The sequence below is a fragment of the Polyodon spathula genome, chromosome 2, assembly GCF_017654505.1.
Source record: "Polyodon spathula isolate WHYD16114869_AA chromosome 2, ASM1765450v1, whole genome shotgun sequence".
In the NCBI taxonomy this organism is placed as follows: domain Eukaryota; kingdom Metazoa; phylum Chordata; class Actinopteri; order Acipenseriformes; family Polyodontidae; genus Polyodon; species Polyodon spathula.
Window position 1 is genome coordinate 107,159,590 of NC_054535.1, and position 20,166 is coordinate 107,179,755.

The window sequence follows — 20,166 nt, forward strand, 5'->3', positions numbered from 1 at the left end:
TGTCTGACCCTGTAGATCCACACCCTCAAGTGGATTTACACTGCTCATAATGTCTGACCTCATAGATCCACACCCTCAAGAGGATTTACACTGCTCATAATGTCTGACCCTGTAGATCCACACCCTCAAGAGGATTTACACTGCTCATAATGTCTGACCCTGTAGATCCACACCCTCAAGAGGATTTACACTGCTCATAATGTCTGACCCTATAGATCCACACCCTCAAGTGGATTTACACTGCTCATAATGTCTGACCTCATAGATCCATACCCTCAAGAGGATTTACACTGCTCATAATGTCTGACCCTTTAGATTCACACCCTCAAGAGGATTTACACTGCTCATAATGTCTGACCCTGTAGAGCCACACCCTCAAGAGGATTTACACTGCTCATAATGTCTGGCCCTATAGATCCACACCCTCAAGTGGATTTACACTGCTCATAATGTCTGACCCTTTAGATCCACACCCTCAAGTGGATTTACACTGCTCATAATGTCTGACCTCATAGATCCACACCCTCAAGAGGATTTACACTGCTCATAATGTCTGACCCTTTAGATCCACACCCTCAAGAGGATTTACACTGCTCATAATGTCTGACCCTGTAGATCCACACCCTTAAGAGGATTTACACTGCTCATAATGTCTGACTCTGTAGATCCACACCCTTAAGAGGATTTACACTGCTCATAATGTCTGACTCTGTAGATCCACACCCTTAAGAGGATTTACACTGCTCATAATGTCTAACCCTGTTGATCCACACCCCTAAGTGGATTTACACTGCTCATAATGTCTGACTCTGTAGATCCACACCCTTAAGAGGATTTACACTGCTCATAATGTCTGACTCTGTAGATCCACACCCTTAAGAGGATTTACACTGCTCATAATGTCTGACTCTGTAGATCCACACCCTTAAGATGATTTACACTGCTCATAATGTTTGACCCTGTAGATCCACACCCTCAAGAGGATTTACACTGCTCATAATGTTTGACCTTGCTGCCTCCACTGATCTCCAAGGAACACCTTTGTAAATTAATTCATTTCAATGCTGTTTTTTTTACAGGTTAAATATTTTAAATAAATACATTTCTATACAACCTGAAGAGCACTGTTGACTGCTACCTCTGGTACAGGGCAGACAAGAACCACAAAATCAATCCTGCTTAGTGATTGGATAATTGTCCCCCATTCAAACAATTAGATGTGGTGCCAAACATGCAATGAATGTTTTATAAGTGTAAGCATGTATATTTGTTTAGAACTGTTCTCTGCTTTTGAAAGTAATCCTAGTGAGGATCCAGGAGTGTTGTTGGAAACATCCCTTTGTAGTGGATTTCTAAGTGTGAGGCAAGCTGAAAGATTTCACACACCAGGTTTCCAGCTCTCCTTCACAATGTGTTGTTCTTATTTAAAATTATTTATTGAGTTTCTGTTTTAAAGCTTGTTCTATAAGTTATCGTGATATACTGATTTTTATCCACGATAATGGGCACTTATGAGTCCTTTCAAAAAAAGATAGAAGGTGGTAGAAGAAATGCATAAAGGTAGAAGGTAAAATAAATCAATAAAGTGGGGGTTCAGATTTAAAATGCCTGAATTAGACAGTGGATCACTTCAGATAACCTGATGACCTCATGTGACAGGGAGTACCCTGTCACTGGTTCTTGAGTGCATGTAGACCTTTATGGTACCGGCTGGGACGCACAACAGAAGACACGTTGCTGAACAACTAATTGAGCATGTATGGTCTCCCGGTGCTGAGTTGATCGGGAGGTCTTGATTGTCTAAGGGGCGTGCCAGGGGAGGCTGTGCTGAGTTGATCGGGAGGTCTTGATTGTCTAAGAGGCGTGCCAGGGGAGGCTGTGCTGAGTTGATCGGGTCATCCTGATAGGCTAAGGGGCGTGCCAGGGGAGTCTGTGCACTGCTGAAAAGGCATCTGCGCCACAGTTCGAGGCTACTGCATGGCCATAACCATACAGACGGATGCTTAGCGAAAACTTGCTGTTTTGACATCGAGGAGGAGAGTGTCTGCTCCATGGAGAGAAGTACTACATGAAACCCTTCCACTGCAAGAAGGTGCTTGTGGAGGCACTGCCCAGCCGAGGCTGTGTGAAGAGGCTGTTTGAAGAAACCAGAGTTGCCGTGAGGATGCCGGGACTCCGGGAGTCCAGAAGTAGGTCAGTTTAGGGGATGTTGATCCCAAACAATATAGAGAGGGTTTGCATAGTGTAGTGGGAGCGGGACATTCCTTTTAGTGAGACTAGCATTCGCCCTGTCTGGCAAACATTTATTTTTAACCTTGTTTTGTTTTGCTTTTTAAATCTGACACTAGGACTACCATTGCTGGTACCTTACTGGCTGCGCCTGTGTTCTTATTAAATCTGCGCTCCTGTGCGGCGAGTGTTATTCAGTGATGACCTATGTATGTAACATCACCCTGTTACACCTCACAATAGATTCACACACATGGGAGGTCTTATTTCAGACAGGGCATGTTTATGATTGGGTCACTATATCTCACAGAAAAAAGTACAGGGAATAAAGTAAAAATGAAAGGGTTACAGCACACCCACATTCCTTTGCCTTCCATATCATAAGAACATAAGAAAGGTTACAAACGAGAGGACGCCATTTGGCCCATCTTGCTCGTTTGGTTGTTAGTAGCTTATTGATCCCCAAATCTCATCAAGCAGCTTCTTGAAGGATCCCAGGGTGTCAGCTTCAACAACATTACTGGGGAGTTGATTCCAGACCCTCACGATTCTCTGTGTAAAAAAGTGCCTCCTATTTTCTGTTCTGAATGCCCCTTTGTCTAATCTCCATTTGTGACCCCTAGTCCTTGTTTCTTTTTTCAGGTCGAAAAAGTCCCTTGGGTCAACTTTGTCAATACCTTTTAGTATTTTGAATGCTTGAATTAGGTCGTCGCATAGTCTTCTTTGTTCAAGACTGAACAGATTCAATTCTTTTAGCCTGTCTGCATATGACATGCCTTTTAAACCCGGAATAATTCTGGTGGCTATTCTTTGTACTCTTTCTAGAGCAGCAATATCTTTTTTATAGCGAGGTGACCAGAACTGCACACAATATTCAAGATGAGGTCTTACTAGTGCATTGTACAGTTTTAACATTGCATAACAGTTTTAACATTACTTCCCTTGATTTAAATTCAACACTTTTCACAATGTATTCGAGCATACAACAATGTATCCAAGCATATCGCATCAATATATTGTTCAACATAAAACCCACTTATAGTTTTGGTATTTTTTTCACATATCATCAGCTGGAAATACATTTCTCCGTCTTTTATGTGGGAGGCTTTTTTTAGGAGAAATCTGAGCATCATAGTGTATTAAGATCACGCTCCCTCATGCGTTTCTTGCAAACGATGATCTGTAACCCAAATGCTGGAATTTACATTCTATTTGTGCATGTACTGCATAGTCTGAAAAAGGTTCAATAAATCATCCACACTGTCACAAAAAGAAAGAAAGAAAGAAAAAATCAAGCAAAAATAAGTAGCCTTCTGAAACTTTGTATTCATTTTTAAACAAAGAAATGCTTGCAAGAATGAATGGAACTAAACACCCCATCATTCATCCAGGAAACTTACTCCGTCTTTGTGATTCATTTTCCATCTCAACAATTCATAATGTTTATTCAGTAATGATTGCTACAGTACAGAGGCACATCATTTTTCTCCCTGTGGGCACATACAGTAAATGTAAATGTTTTTGCATCCTTTTCAGTGTATATGGTATAAATCAAAACTGGGTTACAAAGTACAGTTAAATTAGAAAGGGGTGGGGAAGTCATATCATTAAACAGTAGACTGCAAACTTATCGTCAGCTAGCATGGCAGTAAATTTAGAAATAATGAAAAAACTAATACAAGCAAAACTATCTAAAATTCAATGATAAATCTTTCAAAATATTTGTCACTGAATTATAATGTATCTTGCTTGGCTGCGAGCAGGGCTGTCACCTTTAGCTTTTCTGTCAGATAACACGTGCCATCCATTTTGATGAGGATCAAACAATTCAATATTTTTGAGGCTTTAAAGCAGGATAAAATGCTTCTACGTCTACTAACTTGAACAATGGGGTTCCTTATTGCTCTTCAGTTTGAAACCCTGGCCCACGGTGTTGATTGGCTGATCTTGCACTCCTTGTTCCAGGAATCCATGGAGTGATGTCAACGCTTTGCGAATGTGCCAATGCTATGCCAAGACCCAATTCTATCTGTGATAGCAGTAATTCAATATCAAGAAAACTATTTTTCTGTCACATTTCTTACGTCAGAAATAGATGGTTGATATCAAAACCAGAATTGTTTATTTCAACAACTATTAAACAGCATAGCTATTGTTTACATTTTGATCTGATCAGGCCCAGGTTTAGCAAGGCGCAGGTTTCAGGAATTGATAAACTGAGCTGCCTAAATAGAGGACACTGTGAACATGCATGATTACTTAGTCATTCCAAGAAAGAGGAAGGCCCAGTAATTGTTGAGGCTCCGAAGGGATAGAGTGGGTTGTTTCTGGCCATCTCCATGAGTAAAACAAGCACTCCATCAATAGAACTCTGTCAACGGTCATGGTGCACTTTGTTTATATAAGTACAATGCATAGAAAAGGCATGCTTAAACCTGAATTAAACAGCTGCATTCAGAGAATTACTTTCCTGAGACCAGACAGTGGAACAGTGCATTGGAGTTTAATGAAAGCAAGCTAGACTCTGAAACGGGGTCCGGTAAAAAAACAACAAAAAAAGATTCTACAGCGTAGTGATTCACAAATGGTGTACTAAGACTTGATGAAAAGCATGACTGTCTATAGTGAGACACAGTAAATCTATAGTATGAGAATATAGATAGCACGGTAAACCTGTAAACCACAGAACTCGTTTATATGGATCAGACACAATACTGGAGGGTCAGCAGTTCATGTTGTTACTATAGAAACCTTGGGAGTCATTGTTGTTTTTCAAATGATTGACCCTTTCACGGCTTTGGCTTTGAGTCTTTTTTCAAAGTGGGATATTGATGAAAGTGTTGTGAGTTTCAGTCTAGGAAAATTTAGCAGCTTTTCAAACCATATTTTATTCATTAACTCTATAACTCAATAGTTTAAGCTTTGTGAATATGTCCCTGCATACATATGATATTGACAGCTGCTAATGACAGAGTTAAACATGGGACTGTTTAAGCCTTAAATACTGCTATAAACAATTTTAGTCAATTGTGCTCTTGTCAAGTTGATAATAAAGGCCAATTGAGTTTATTCATCATTATGCATCAATGGTTCAGGAATTTTCAAGCCATTACGAAACAGGCAAGGCTGCTGTTGTGTAACTTACCTCATTTTGAAAATGAAGTTTACCCCGTTGACCTATACACTGCATCACGGTAATCCATAACTGAGAGAGGCATCTGATTTACAATATGCAATTTGTCTGCTAAGACAATACGTTCAGTTGTATAAAATCAACAATTGAACTAAGACTTGACATATTACATTTTCAATGTGTGCTGAATATTAGAGAGGAATCAAAAATAACCATGAAAACTTGAGAGTGTTTCCAGCTCCCACACTCATTAGAAATTAAAGTGATTTTGAGAATCTCTCAAGGTAAAGAATAAACCTGGCTGGTGTTTTTTTTAATAACTTTACTTCAGCAGAAATCAAGGTCTAAGTGCCAGATAAAAGTAAATTGTGACATTGTTTCAATTATTCAAAAATGTGGACTTTATGATAAACAACTTATCTGCCTGTTTGTAAGGGTTTACAGAGTTTATTTGTATCTTTAAAAGCATGTAAAATGGCAGGTTAGTTCCTATTTTTAATATTTAAACAGGGCCAGCAGAACATAAGCACATATCAGAACAAAAGGCGGCTATTTCGCCCTCCTAAGCGCATCCGGATCCTCACCGCTGATTGATCTCAAAACCTTGTCAAGTTGGTAATTCAACAATGTGTCTATAAAACCCATTCCATACTCTCACCACTCTGTGTGAAGATGAGTCTCCTACCCACAGTCCTCCTGAGTCTATCTCCACTTAGTTTTACTACAGAGTTCAAAGTAACTTTTTTTTCTAGTTATTGAATGCTGGTGTCTCACTGTCTTTCAACAGATAGATTATGTTTTGCAGGTGGTGTTAGAAAGCTGTCTTTATGGGTGCCAGGCTTGCTCCAAGCCTACATTTCAGTAAACCATCAAATAAGAGCAAAGCCCTTTGATGACATGCTGCCTGGTCCTCTTTGTACAGAACTAGGTGCCATACTGCATCAATAAGAAGTACTGGCTGACAGCTGTTCAGAAGTTCAGAAGCTACTTGTTTCAACTAGTGATTGTGTGTGTGTGTGTGTGTGTGTGTGTGTGTGTGTGTGTGTGTGTGTGTGTGTGTGCGTGTGTGTGTGTGTGTGTGTGTGTGTGTGTGTGTGTGTGTGTGTGTGTGTGTGTGTGTGTGTGTGTGTGTATGTGTACGTGTATTGCCATGGTTTGCCATGTTCTGATCTTTATAATACTTATCTATGCTTTACCATGGTTTCATGGTGCTTTATTACACGTTTCTATGTTTTTACTATGGGAAACTTTTATAAGGGTAAGTCCCAATATAATGTAAAACTATATCTCTGTGTTAATATTGAACTCATCTGAAAATTAATCAACATTCATGCTACTGTAAAATAGTACATCCTTTATTGTTCTTTTTACCTGGCACTGTTCTTTTAATAGGTATAGTAAAAATATATGAAGTTTAATTTTACCATTACTCAAAAACCTTTACAAAGACAACATTGTCATCAGTCCCATAAAACTCAACCCCATCTTGTTCCAGTGTCAAACTGGGGCTGCGTGGTTCCATCTGCAGTCTGCGATCCAACCTGAAACAGGCTGAAAGATCCTTAGCATTTGGATTCCGGTGGAATGTGCATTCTGATCAGCTGAAAGATTCTCAGTCATCTATAATAATGTACTGTATAACAAAAGCTAAATCAAACCAATAATAGCTGAGTCACTCAGTCACTGATGCAATCAACTTCTGGTCTTGAGAAGGCTGGGTACAGAGGGTAGGACACTATCTTTTATGACTTTTCTGTTAATTTAATCACAAATCAGCAGTAATTTGGTTATTAGCATCTAGTAGTACTTTAACTTTCAAATATAAATAGGCCGTTGCTGCTAAATGAGATTAATTTATAACAACTAAACAAGAAAATACTGAATTAATTTTGAGTTAAGTCAATTGAATTGACATTTCTAGAGGATATTTGTGAGGGCACCTTAATCTTAGTTCAGCATGCGACATTAACGCTGATGAGAGCTCTTGGCTTGCATGTGTGTGGGTGAATTCCTCCAAATCCATCAATGCTTAACAGTTCATCACAACTGAGAACATGAATAAAGGAATCAATGTTAATGCGGTGTTGGACATGGAGAATATTCACAAAGCATTTACCACCATGCTGTCGGCCCCTCCTCCTTTACTTGTAAAACCAAAAAGCAAACTTCTGTTGTTAAATAACTGTCAAGAAACAAGGTGCACAGCAGGTTTCATTTTGTTTGATTATACATTGCAAAGCTTTTTTCATTTTATATGATTACACATTGCAAAGCTTTTTCATTTTATATGATTATATGTTGCAAAGCTTTTTCATTTTATATGATTATACGTTGCAAAGTTTTTTCATTTTATATGATTATACATTGCAAAGCTTTTTCATTTTATATGATTATACGTTGCAAAGTTTTTTCATTTTATATGATTATACATTGCAAAGCTTTTTCATTTTATATGATTATACGTTGCAAAGCTTTTTCATTTTATATGATTATACATTACGAAGCGTTTTTCATTTTATATGATTATACATTGCAAAGCTTTTTCATTTTATATGATTATACATTGCAAAGCTTTTTCATTTTATATGATTATACATTGCAAAGCTTTTTCATTTTATATGATTATACATTACGAAGCGTTTTTCATTTTATATGATTATACGTTGCAAAGCTTTTTCATTTTATATGATTATACGTTGCAAAGCTTTTTCATTTTATATGATTATACATTGCAAAGCTTTTTTCATTTTATATGATTATACATTGCAAAGCTTTTTCATTTTATATGATTATACATTACAAAGCGTTTTTCATTTTATATGATTATACGTTGCAAAGCTTTTTCATTTTATATGATTATACATTGCAAAGCTTTTTCATTTTATATGATTATACATTGCAAAGCTTTTTCATTTTATATGATTATACATTACAAAGCGTTTTTCATTTTATATGATTATACGTTGCAAAGCTTTTTCATTTTATATGATTATACGTTGCAAAGCTTTTTCATTTTATATGATTATACATTGCAAAGCTTTTTCATTTTATATGATTATACATTGCAAAGCTTTTTTCATTTTATATGATTATACATTGCAAAGCTTTTTTAAATTAAGATTCTTGTTGGTGTGTGCATAACAGGTTGGCCAAGGCTTTGTGAATATGGCTCTAAATGTGATCGCACTATACCTTAGTACACTAGCTAGCCTTAACAGTGGGCAGGACCATGTAGCTCCCACTGCCTTCTTTGGAAACAGGTGTGGCTTGTCCAGTGTTGAAACTTACAGCATGTCTGTTGCTTGTTACAGTGTGTTTCAGAAGTCTTCAGGTTCAAACTTCGTGCAATCAGAGTTGTGGATTCCCGTTTTGCAAATGTTGCACTTCTGGTGTCAATCAAAACCTCAACACAGACTGCACATGTGGGGGGTGTTTCGAAGCCCACGGCCTTGTGTTTGTCCTGCAGCTTTAAGCATGATAAATGCTTACTCAAAAGATCTTGATTGCTTTGGAAGTGCTGCTGCAAGTCCTCAATCAGCAGTTTAAATATGGAAATGTTATAATTAACTGTGGGTGAAAAGACAACACGTATAATGAGTTTTATGAGCTACACATTCAGCAAGAATTCAGCTTGTTAACTCCAGAGAGACTCATGTTCTCCTCCACCCTGCTGCATCTCTCTTTTCATCCAACATCACTCTCCCCTTCACCCCCCCCCCCCCAAAAAAAAAACTAATTCTGTGATTTCCCTCACTCAAACGTTTATAAAACGTTTGTATAAAGGATGTTTATATGGGATCAATTTATACAAACATTGTGTAACCAAAAGAGTGAGTAGCATTACTAGGAATGTCCCTGCAGTAGATTTGGAGTGGATACTGCGTAATGGTTCTGAAACAGCAACGCACATGACTGATATGTCAGCACTGTAGCGCTAGTCTGTCAGCTCTTGAAGGACCTGTATGACTCAACATGGCATGGTAACCTGTTCCATACATCCACAACAAACTACTGCTTGTCTGACTCCACTCAATTTCCAATGTGTGCTCTGGTACTGGTCTGTGTTGCACTTAATATTTTTGCTGTGTTAACCTTTTCAGCTTCATCATAACCTTTCACTGATTTGTACTGCATGGTTCTGACTTTGTAACTAAACAAGCTGTTTGCCATTGTAGCTGCCTTTACCCATTAGTACAGAACCATTGCATTTCCATTAAAGATCCATTTAGTTTTGCTATCCTTGTGTTGTTCATTTAATGGATATTGGCTCAGTATAGGCTGCAACAACAGGAAATACAATTTCTTAAACACACATACAATTCTGAGAGGATGAGAGAAACCATACAATTCTGATAGGCTGAGAGAACCCACACAGTTCTGAGAGGATGAGAGAGCCCACACAATTCTGAGAGGATGAGAGAAACCATACAATTCTGATAGGCTGAGAGAACCCACACAATTCTGAGAGGATGAGAGAGCCCACACAATTCTGAGAGGATGAGAGAGCCCACACAATTCTGAGGGGCTGAGAGAGCCCACACAATTCTGAGAGGCTGAGAGAGCCCACACAATTCTGAGAGGGTGAGAGAGCCCACACAATTCTGAGAGGATGAGAGAGCCCACACAATTCTGAGAGGCTGAGAGAGCCCACACAATTCTGAGAGGATGAGAGAGCCCACACAATTCTGAGAGAGGATGAGAGAGCCCACACAATTCTGAGAGGCTGAGAGAGCCCACACAATTCTGAGAGGATGAGAGAACCCACACGATTCTGAGAGGCTGAGAGAACCCACACAATTCTGAGAGGATGAGAGAGCCCACACAATTCTGAGAGGCTGAGAGAGCCCACACAATTCTGAGAGGATGAGAGAGCCCACACAATTCTGAGAGGCTGAGAGAGCCCACACAATTCTGAGAGGCTGAGAGAGCCCACACAATTCTGAGAGGATGAGAGAGCCCACACAATTCTGAGAGGCTGAGAGAGCCCACACAATTCTGAGAGGCTGAGAGAGCCCACACAATTCTGAGAGGCTGAGAGAGCCCACACAATTCTGAGAGGCTGAGAGAGCCCACACAATTCTGAGAGGATGAGAGAAACCACACAATTCTGAGAGGCTGAGAGAGCCCACACAATTCTGAGAGGATGAGAGAAACCACACAATTCTGAGAGGCTGAGAGAACCCACACAATTCTGAGAGGATGAGAGAAACCACACAATTCTGAGAGGCTGAGAGAACCCACACAATTCTGAGAGGCTGAGAGAACCCACACAATTCTGAGAGGCTGAGAGAACCCACACAATTCTGAGAGGATGAGAGAGCCCACACAATTCTGAGAGGATGAGAGAACCCACACAATTCTGAGAGGATGAGAGAACCCACACAATTCTGAGAGGCTGAGAGAGCCCACACAATTCTGAGAGGCTGAGAGAGCCCACACAATTCTGAGAGGATGAGAGAGCCCACACAATTCTGAGAGGATGAGAGAGCCCACACTATTCTGAGAGGATGAGAGAACCCACACGATTCTGAGAGGATGAGAGAGCCCACACAATTCTGAGAGGCTGAGAGAGCCCACACAATTCTGAGAGGATGAGAGAGCCCACACAATTCTGAGAGGCTGAGAGAGCCCACACAATTCTGAGAGGCTGAGAGAACCCACACAATTCTGAGAGGCTGAGAGAGCCCACACAATTCTGAGAGGCTGAGAGAGCCCACACAATTCTGAGAGGATGAGAGAGCCCACACAATTCTGAGAGGCTGAGAGAGCCCACACAGTTCTGAGAGGCTGAGAGAGCCCACACAATTCTGAGAGCCTGAGAGAGCCCACACAATTCTAAGAGGCTGAGAGAGCCCACACAATTCTGAGAGGCTGAGAGAGCCCACACAATTCTGAGAGGCTGAGAGAGCCCACACAATTCTGAGAGGCTGAGAGAGCCCACACAATTCTGAGAGGATGAGAGAGCCCACACAATTCTGAGAGGATGAGAGAGCCCACACAATTCTGAGAGGATGAGAGAGCCCACACAATTCTGAGAGGCTGAGAGAACCCACACAATTCTGAGAGGCTGAGAGAGCCCACACAATTCTGAGAGGCTGAGAGAGCCCACACAATTCTGAGAGGATGAGAGAAACCATACAATTCTGATAGGCTGAGAGAACCCACACAGTTCTGAGAGGATGAGAGAGCCCACACAATTCTGAGGGGCTGAGAGAGCCCACACAATTCTGAGAGGCTGAGAGAACCCACACAATTCTGAGAGGCTGAGAGAGCCCACACAATTCTGAGAGGATGAGAGAGCCCACACAATTTTGAGAGGCTGAGGCACAATTCTGGAGCAAAGGCTTTAGCGGGGGGCAAAGCTCCAGAGAAATCTTGCCTGGGATTTTTCAGATCTTTCAAACATACAAGAAACAGGGTCAAGGGGCCTGTGGCAGGCTGGTGAGTGGATAGAGGCCCAGAGACAGTCTGCAGTTCAAAAAAATACTAATTTTATTATAAATGTATTTATCTCAGCTAGGGTAACTTCCAACTAGCAAGGTCAGAGAGATTCAGATCAACCCAAAAGACTATTTGATCAAAGGGATTTTCATCCTCTACCATGATTGTTTCTCCAGCCTTATTTACAAGTCAGATCTATAATGATCTTACAGACTGAGAGACAGGGATGCATTGTGCAGTTGTACAATAGTTTTAATGTTATTGCCCAGACCCCTGCTTTTTGATTGTGTTTTGCTATGCTACTGATTTGTAAAGATCACCAATACATAATGAGTTTTTGTACATTACCTTGGGCAGAATTTTTTTTTCATATGTGGGTATGCGGACATCTGCATTTGTGGGGCAGGGAAGCATAATTTAAAAAGATCGCTTTTCCTTGTGCATAGTCCATTAACCTTTATCAAAATGATAGGAATGAATTATTTTCAGCATGCACCCTTACATCCTGCTGTTGGCCAGTTTGTTTGAACGCATATGGCTTTCTACAGTTGCTTTGTTGTTTATTTGCTTTCTGTATAAAAATGGCCTGATTGAAATCAAGATTAATTGTACCACCATAGCTGCACTTTATTTATATTGACAACCACCCTAATTCTGATTGGGACTGTGTTCCTTAATATAACAAATTAGAAAACAATTCTGTATTATCAGCCAATGCTGCATTTTAGTTCACATCTATTGGACAGTGTGAACAGACAGGAATGGTCTGATGTCAGGCCATGTAGACAGACAAGACTGGTAAGTGATGTCAGGTCAGGAAGTTGACAGGACTGGTGAGTGATGTCAGGTCAGGAAGTAGACAGGACTGGTGAGTGATGTCAGGACAGGAAGTAGACAGACAGGGCTGGTGAGGGATGTCAGGTCAGGAAGTAGACAGACAGGACTGGTGAGTGATGTCAGGACAGGAAGTAGACAGACAGGGCTGGTGAGGGATGTCAGGTCAGGAAGTAGACAGACAGGACTGGTGAGTGATGTCAGGTCAGGAAGTAGACAGGACTGGTGAGTGATGTCAGGACAGGAAGTAGACAGACAGGGCTGGTGAGGGATGTCAGGTCAGGAAGTAGACAGACAGGACTGGTGAGTGATGTCAGGTCAGGAAGTAGACAGGACTGGTGAGTGATGTCAGGTCAGGAAGTAGACAGGACTGGTGAGTGATGTCAGGTCAGGAAGTAGACAGGACTGGTGAGTGATGTCAGGTCAGGAAGTAGACAGGCAGGGCTAGAGGTGATGTCAGGTCAGGAAGTAGACAGACAGGAGTGGTGAGTGATGTCAGGTCAGGTGAGTGAGTGTGCTGTTGCACCACCTTATTATAAACAAACCCTGAGGGAGTGATTTGTGCCTCTATATATACAGCTGTGCCGGGATTCAATTGCTAATTAATCAAATATACATTTTCAACCACCTCTCCTACATGCCCCATTTATATCCTGTGCACCAATATATATGCACCAACAATAACACACCACATACAACAATAACACATCACATACAACATAAAACACAAAAACTACGCACAGGGGTGCAGCACCCCGCCACAGACATAAATACTAAACAAGGACACAGTTGGTCCAAATGACTTTTATTATCCACCAAAACCAGCCAATCAATATTTTGTATAAAAGAAAGCAACCAAATTCTGTCCCTGCAACCAGCTCAGCTGGAGCGCAGACATAGCATCTTCCAACAACAACAAAGTGAGACAAGGACAGTTCAGTAATATTGCTCCATTCAGATATCTGGCACTGTTCAGATAAATGACAAGCAACCCCAACAAGTGAAAAAATTCATTGTTTAATAAGGGTACCCGACATATTCTTTGAAAAAATAATGAGAAAAACTGGTTTCTAATAATGATAGTGCCCTCTTGATAACTGCCGTTGCAGTCAACTAACACAGAGTAGAGCCTTCATCGATCGCTTAAAAACAACAACCACAACATGGCTGTAATTTCCCACGGCAGCTGAAACTATTTTTTTTTTGTGGGGAATCCGTCAAAAAAACAAACAAACAAATCAAAAAGCCCAGATTGCAGAGGAGACATCCACAAAGGCTGGCCTGGATCAGCACAAATAAATAAATCTGTGTGGTTCAAGGTTAATGGATGTGTAAAACAAAACGAACTCCATGTCAAAGCCAGCGTGACAGGTGATTTGATTTGGGGTTGCTGTGCAATCAATCTGTTCTCTGAGGTCCCCAGTGCAAGCCTCTGGCACAGCACACAGCAGTGACACAGGGTGTTGACTAAGGGCTTAACTAGTCACACGCCCCAATCCTCTGCTGCTTGTTACTAACGCAAGTTTGACCTCCACTTGATGATTACATTTAACTTTTTGTTTTGTTTTTTAAAGACTTTTCCTCAGAGTAAGCCAACGAGGTGTGCACAACACCCTCAAATGGCAACAGGATACTGAAATAATAAAAAAAAATAAATACATAAATAAAGAATTAATAATTAGTTTAACAATTAAGTGGGCTTAAGGAGTACGGATAGCAACTATTCTCCAGCACAAATAATAAACACATGAAGTATGCAGGTTCTTTTGTAAACCAAGGGGACAAGTTAAGAAGTTCTTTTCAGATTAACCCGTCTGACTTCATTCAGATGATCATTACAGATCTGCATGGAGGTAACAAGCCACTATCAAAGGGATAGGTGAAACAAATAGAACCAAATGCTAACTACAAACATAAGTGAACTTCATGCAAAATGTATGGTAATGAAGTCAAATAAAAAATGATCTATTCAGTAATAATAACACTGCTGCTACTAATGCTGGTAATGACAGTCATTAGTGCACAAACCGTAGTGATGACTTTCACCCCCTACAATCTCTCTAGCATTGACCTCACTGGTCTCTTTAATTCTGTGTTGCCTGCTGTGAAACCAAAACAGCAACAACACAAAAGTATTAAAACGAGTCAATGCTGAGCTAAATAATGAAAGAGTTTTATCCCACTGGAGTGTCCAGCACCATGAAGTATTAATGTATTGAACGAGAATCAAACAGTATAATGATCAAGTAAAATAAAATTGAAAAATATTGTTATCAATGTTATTATCAACACTGTTTTGCTACACATTAGGAACTGCTTTTCAGAAATCAAGCTGAAATCTTTGCTTCACTCTTGGGGTTTTTTGTTTGGTAATTTATGTTACGTTAATCTCTTTTAAAACTACAGAACAAAAACAAAAACAAATCACAGTTTGTGCACTTTTACCAAAGCTGCATCGCTTCAGAAGACAGAACACATTTTAAAATTAAAATACCAAAGCATGATGAAAAAGGATTCATTTCTCAAACTCCATGTTTAAAACAGCACCTTTATGAGGCTCTTTATATACAAAGCACACCACTCCAAGAAGCACCAGCCCTCTTTTAATATTTTCTTTGATACACTTTGAGTTGCTTAAAAGATTTCCACTACCTTATTATGCGGGGTAGCATAAAAGGGGCCAGAGAAACACTAATCTTTTCCTTCTCTTGGGGTTTGCGCTTTAAACCTGGAAGGACTGAGAGCTGCCGTAGAAACTGCCGAGGAATATTCGCGAGTGTTTGTTTGTTTTGAGTGTCAGTAATTGTCTTGTTTATTGTATCACCAGATGGCTAAACACGTTTCAGAGCTGTCGCTTTTGGGCCAGCACAAGCCGGAACTGCACTTCATGAACTGTCACCAAATATCTTGTTATCACCCACCACGAGCACTAATACACACACCCCGGACTGGTGACTGTGTTTGAGTATTGTGGGGTGGATAGCGATTATTGTTGGGGACTGTAAACCCGTTTGTTTGGCTCCGCGCATTACACACTGTTGTGTGTTGCCGGAGCGATTTTCTTTTTGGTCACCAGACCCGGATTATAATTAAAACCCCGTTTCCTACCGGATTACAATTGTTTGTGATTCCTTTTGTACCGCATCACCTCTACACCTGTTCACAATCACCGGCCAAATTGCCACAATGACAGACAGTGGGAAGTACATAATACATGAAATAGTACAATAAATACAGTGGAGAATGCAGGATACATGAAATAGTAGAATACAGTGGAAAGTGCAGAATACATGTTAGTAACAATAGGTGAAATTGTAGCAACAGCTAATAACAATATCAGGCTTAAGGAGCATGGAATGCAAAAGAGAACAGGTGGGTTTTGAGAGGTGATTTAAAGCGAGCTACAGTGGAAGCATCACTAACCAAAGCTGGGAGAGAGTTCCAGAGAGTCACAGCCATGAAGCTAAATGAGCATTCTCCAAGTGTGGTGCACTTTTGCTTGGGGATAAAAAGCAGGCCAGAGTCGGAGGACCTCAGCTTGCGTGCAACAGGTTGAGGAGGTACTCGGGACCTGTGTCATTGTAGGAGAGCAGGAGAGTTTTGAACATAATCCTGAACTTTACAGGTAGCCAGTGCAGCTGGTCAAGACGGAGGGTGATGTGATCACGTTTTTTACATCTGGCAAGGATCCTGGCAGCAGCATTCTGAACTAGCTGTTCATACCGATGATCAAAACAAAAATACCTGTCAACTCTCCCTTTCTTGCCGGGACTCTCCTGTTTTTTGCACAATTACCCGGCCAATTTCTGCAAAAGTAATGTAGGGTCTGTCAGGGGCATAACCACAGGTGTGGGCAAATTTAGTACCGGTAAATCTATATATTTTTTTTCAAACTGTGCTCCCCGAAGGCGGGAGTTTAAGACAAATAGGCTATAGAGGTAATGTCGCAGGATTAACCGATCAAAGCAGAGTAGTCATTGTGATGCTATGTTGGGGTGGGATCTTCCTCTCGCATAATGAATCACATGCAAGCTGCGCCCTATTACTAATTAGTAATAGGGCGGCAGTCAACATGCCAAAACAAACTAATATTTAATTTTTAAAAGACAACAGACAGACAATGAAGCCACAGAACCAACTCAGATATCATCCCCTTCCTCCGAATCTGCAAATTATTCATTTACATCTACTTCAGCAGTGGAAATGGTAATATGTGCAAATAAATGTCAGAAGAGAGAATGACCAAATGGACTGGATGATTCCTTTGTTACTTCATCTTTGGGAAAGTGAACCAGGGAGCACTCTAATGAAGATTTGAGAGCAATGTGGAATCATATTTTACTAGGTTGTCAACTTTGCGAATTGAACTGCCTCTTTCAAAATGACACGTATGATATAGCCTCATGAAAGCCGTGTCTGTCTGCCTCCCAACATCGGACACATTGGGCAATGGAGAAAGTCTACTACTAGTGTGTACTTTGTTGTACGTTAATGTGGATGAAGCTGAAAAGTGATCCAACATGAATTTGACATGATTACCACATGATTATCTTTCCAAATATGCACACACTTTTAGCTCTCCTACACCATGAGCAGCCTCAGTGCTGACAAGCTGCTTGAACATGAAAGACTCTATAATTGCAATATTCAGCAGCAAGCCCCGACACCTTACCCTGTAAGCTGGAGCAGAGACGAGAGGATACAAACTAGGCAATGTTAAGTAACTCACTAGCTTTCATTATATGTAATAATTGCTTTCAGTGTACTCTTACTGTGTTCTCGCTGGTCTGGTGACGCTACCTGTCTGGTTTTTTAAAGTGCATTCAAATGTATTTTTTTTGTCTACTTCAAACATTTTAAATGGATTTACAGGGAAATATTTGATGTATTCAGGGTTTTAAAGGATTTAAATATTTTTTGCAATGCAAACTATTTCCTGTGACGTCAGACCTTTGGTCAATGCTTGTCCATCCTAAACTGGGACCCACCCACATGTCCAAGCCCAGCTACACCACTGCGGTTTGTGGTCACTTACAGTATATATATATATATATATATATATATATATATATATATATATATATATATATATATATATATATATATCATCATCATCATCATCATCATATTCAGCCGTTTTCAATCCACTGCTGAATGAAGGCCTCCCCAAGATTCTTCCACAAAAGCCTATCTGCTGCGTCCCTCATCCACATTTCTCCAGTGTGTTTCCCAATTTCATCTTGTCATCTTCCTGGAGGTCTTTTTCTTGGTTGCTTTATATCTCTTGGGATCCAGTCTAGTATCTCCTTGGTCCAGCGATGGTCTGCTCTTCTTGCTACATGTCCATCTCACTGCCATTTAAATTTTTTCGCTCTTATAATAACAGTGCATACTTTTGTTTGCGCTCTTATCCATTCCTTCCTTTTCCTGTCTCTTCTTGTTATTCCCAGCATGCATCTTTCCATACTCCGTTGAGTGATTTATCATTTTTGAGTCATTTTTGCATTGAGGGTCCAGGTTTTTATGCCACTCCAGTGTGGCTTTGGCTGTATGTTTGGGGTCATTGTCCTGCTAGAAGATAAATCTTCTTCCAAGTCCCAGGTCTCTTGCAGACTTCAGCAGGTTTTCCTCCAGGATATCTCTGTACTTTGCTGCATTCATTTTTCCCTCTATCTTCACAAGCTTTCCAGGTCCTGACACAGAAGCATCCCCATAGCATGATGCTGCCACCACCATGCTTCACAGTAGGGATGGTGTTCTCAGGATGATGTGTGGTTGTGGCAAAGTGCCCACCCCTGTGTGTATTTTGTGTTATGTGTTGTGTTTATTTTTGGTGTATAGTCACTGGTACACGGGATATAAACAGGTCTGTGTAACACGAGTGTTTAAAATGTATATGTGTATTTAGGCACGAGGATTGCACAGCACTTCATGTGCAAGTAAAACGTAATGATATGTGAGCACAGGGAATTGCACTTTATTAATTCACGTGCAGTTGTACTGAGACTCCAATTGAATGATTGATTAGCAATCGAGTCTCGGTACAGCTGCATAAAAGCAGCATGTTTTCACTCACTCGGGGTTGTTGTGTGTTTGGTGAGTGGAGAACAGGATTGGAGAGGGAGGTAATTGTAATAGTATTAAGTAAAATAGAAGCTCATCGTGTTTTGTTTAGTATTAGTCCGTTTTGTTTGTCTCTTTGTTTTGGCTGCCAGTGCCATGTCCTGTTTTTGTCCTGTTTTATTATATAATAATAAACTGCGCAGCAGCACATCCATTTATCGTTTCCTCTCTCAGTACTGTGTGTTTTTTCTGGTCTGACGTCCCCACTACAGCCGTCTTTGTCACAGTGGTGTTAGGCTTGCGCCAACAGCGCTTAACTTTGTGGCCAAGAAGCTCTATTTTGGTCAGATCAGACCATAGAATCTTCTTCCACTTGGTCTCAGAGTCTCCCACATGCCTTCTGGCAAACTCTAGCCGAGATTTGATGTGAGTTTTTTTCAACAAAATAAAGGCCAGTTTTGTGAAGCACCCGGGCTATTGTTGCCGTATGCACAGTGTCTCCCAGCTCAGCCGTGGAAGACTGTAACTCCTTAGAGTTACCATAGGCCTCTTTGTGGCCTCCCTGACTAGTGCCCTTCTCGCCCAGATACTCAGTTTTTGGGGACGGTCTGTTCAAGACAGATTCACAGTTGTGCCATATTCTCTCCATTTCTTAATAATGGACTTTACTGTGCTCCGGGGGATATTCAATGCCTTGGACATGTTTTTATATCCTACCCCTGATTGGTGCTTTTCAAGTACCTTATTCAGGATTTACTTTGAATGTTCCTTCATCTTCATGATGTAGGTTTTATTAGGAAATGTACTAACCAACAGTGGGACCTCCCAGAGACAGGTGTATTTAACCTGAAATCATGTGAAACACCTTAATTGCACACAGGTGGACTCCATTCAACTAATTATGTGACTTCTAAAGACAATTGGTTGCACCAGAGCTTATTTAGGTGTGTCTTAGCATAGGGGTGAATACTTATGCAATCAATTATTTTCTGTTTTATATTTGTAATTAATTTAGAACAATTTGTAGATTTTATTTTTCACTTTGCATTATAGACTTTTTTTGTGTTGATCAGTGGCAAAAACTCCTAATTAAATCCATTTTGATTCCATGTTGTAACACAATAAAATGTGGAAAAGTCCAAGGGGGGGTGAATACTTTTGAGAGCCACTGTTTATAATGTAACGTTTCCTAGGGGGTGTTCTTTGTAAGGCAGGGATTATACACAAAACCACACAACACAAGAATAAGTAAAGTTTAAAACCTGTTTATTTTTAACAGGCTTTGGCAGAGGATGAGGGGCTTTGGGAGTATTCTTTTCAAACATAAAACAAAACAAACAAAATAGTCAATCAACCAAACATGCAGAGGTCTTTCAGTCTCTTTGTCGGTTCAGGCCAGGGTTTGTTACCGTGGGTAGTTTACATACAGAAGCGTTTAGTGCCAAGTGCCGTTTCTCTCTCTCTCT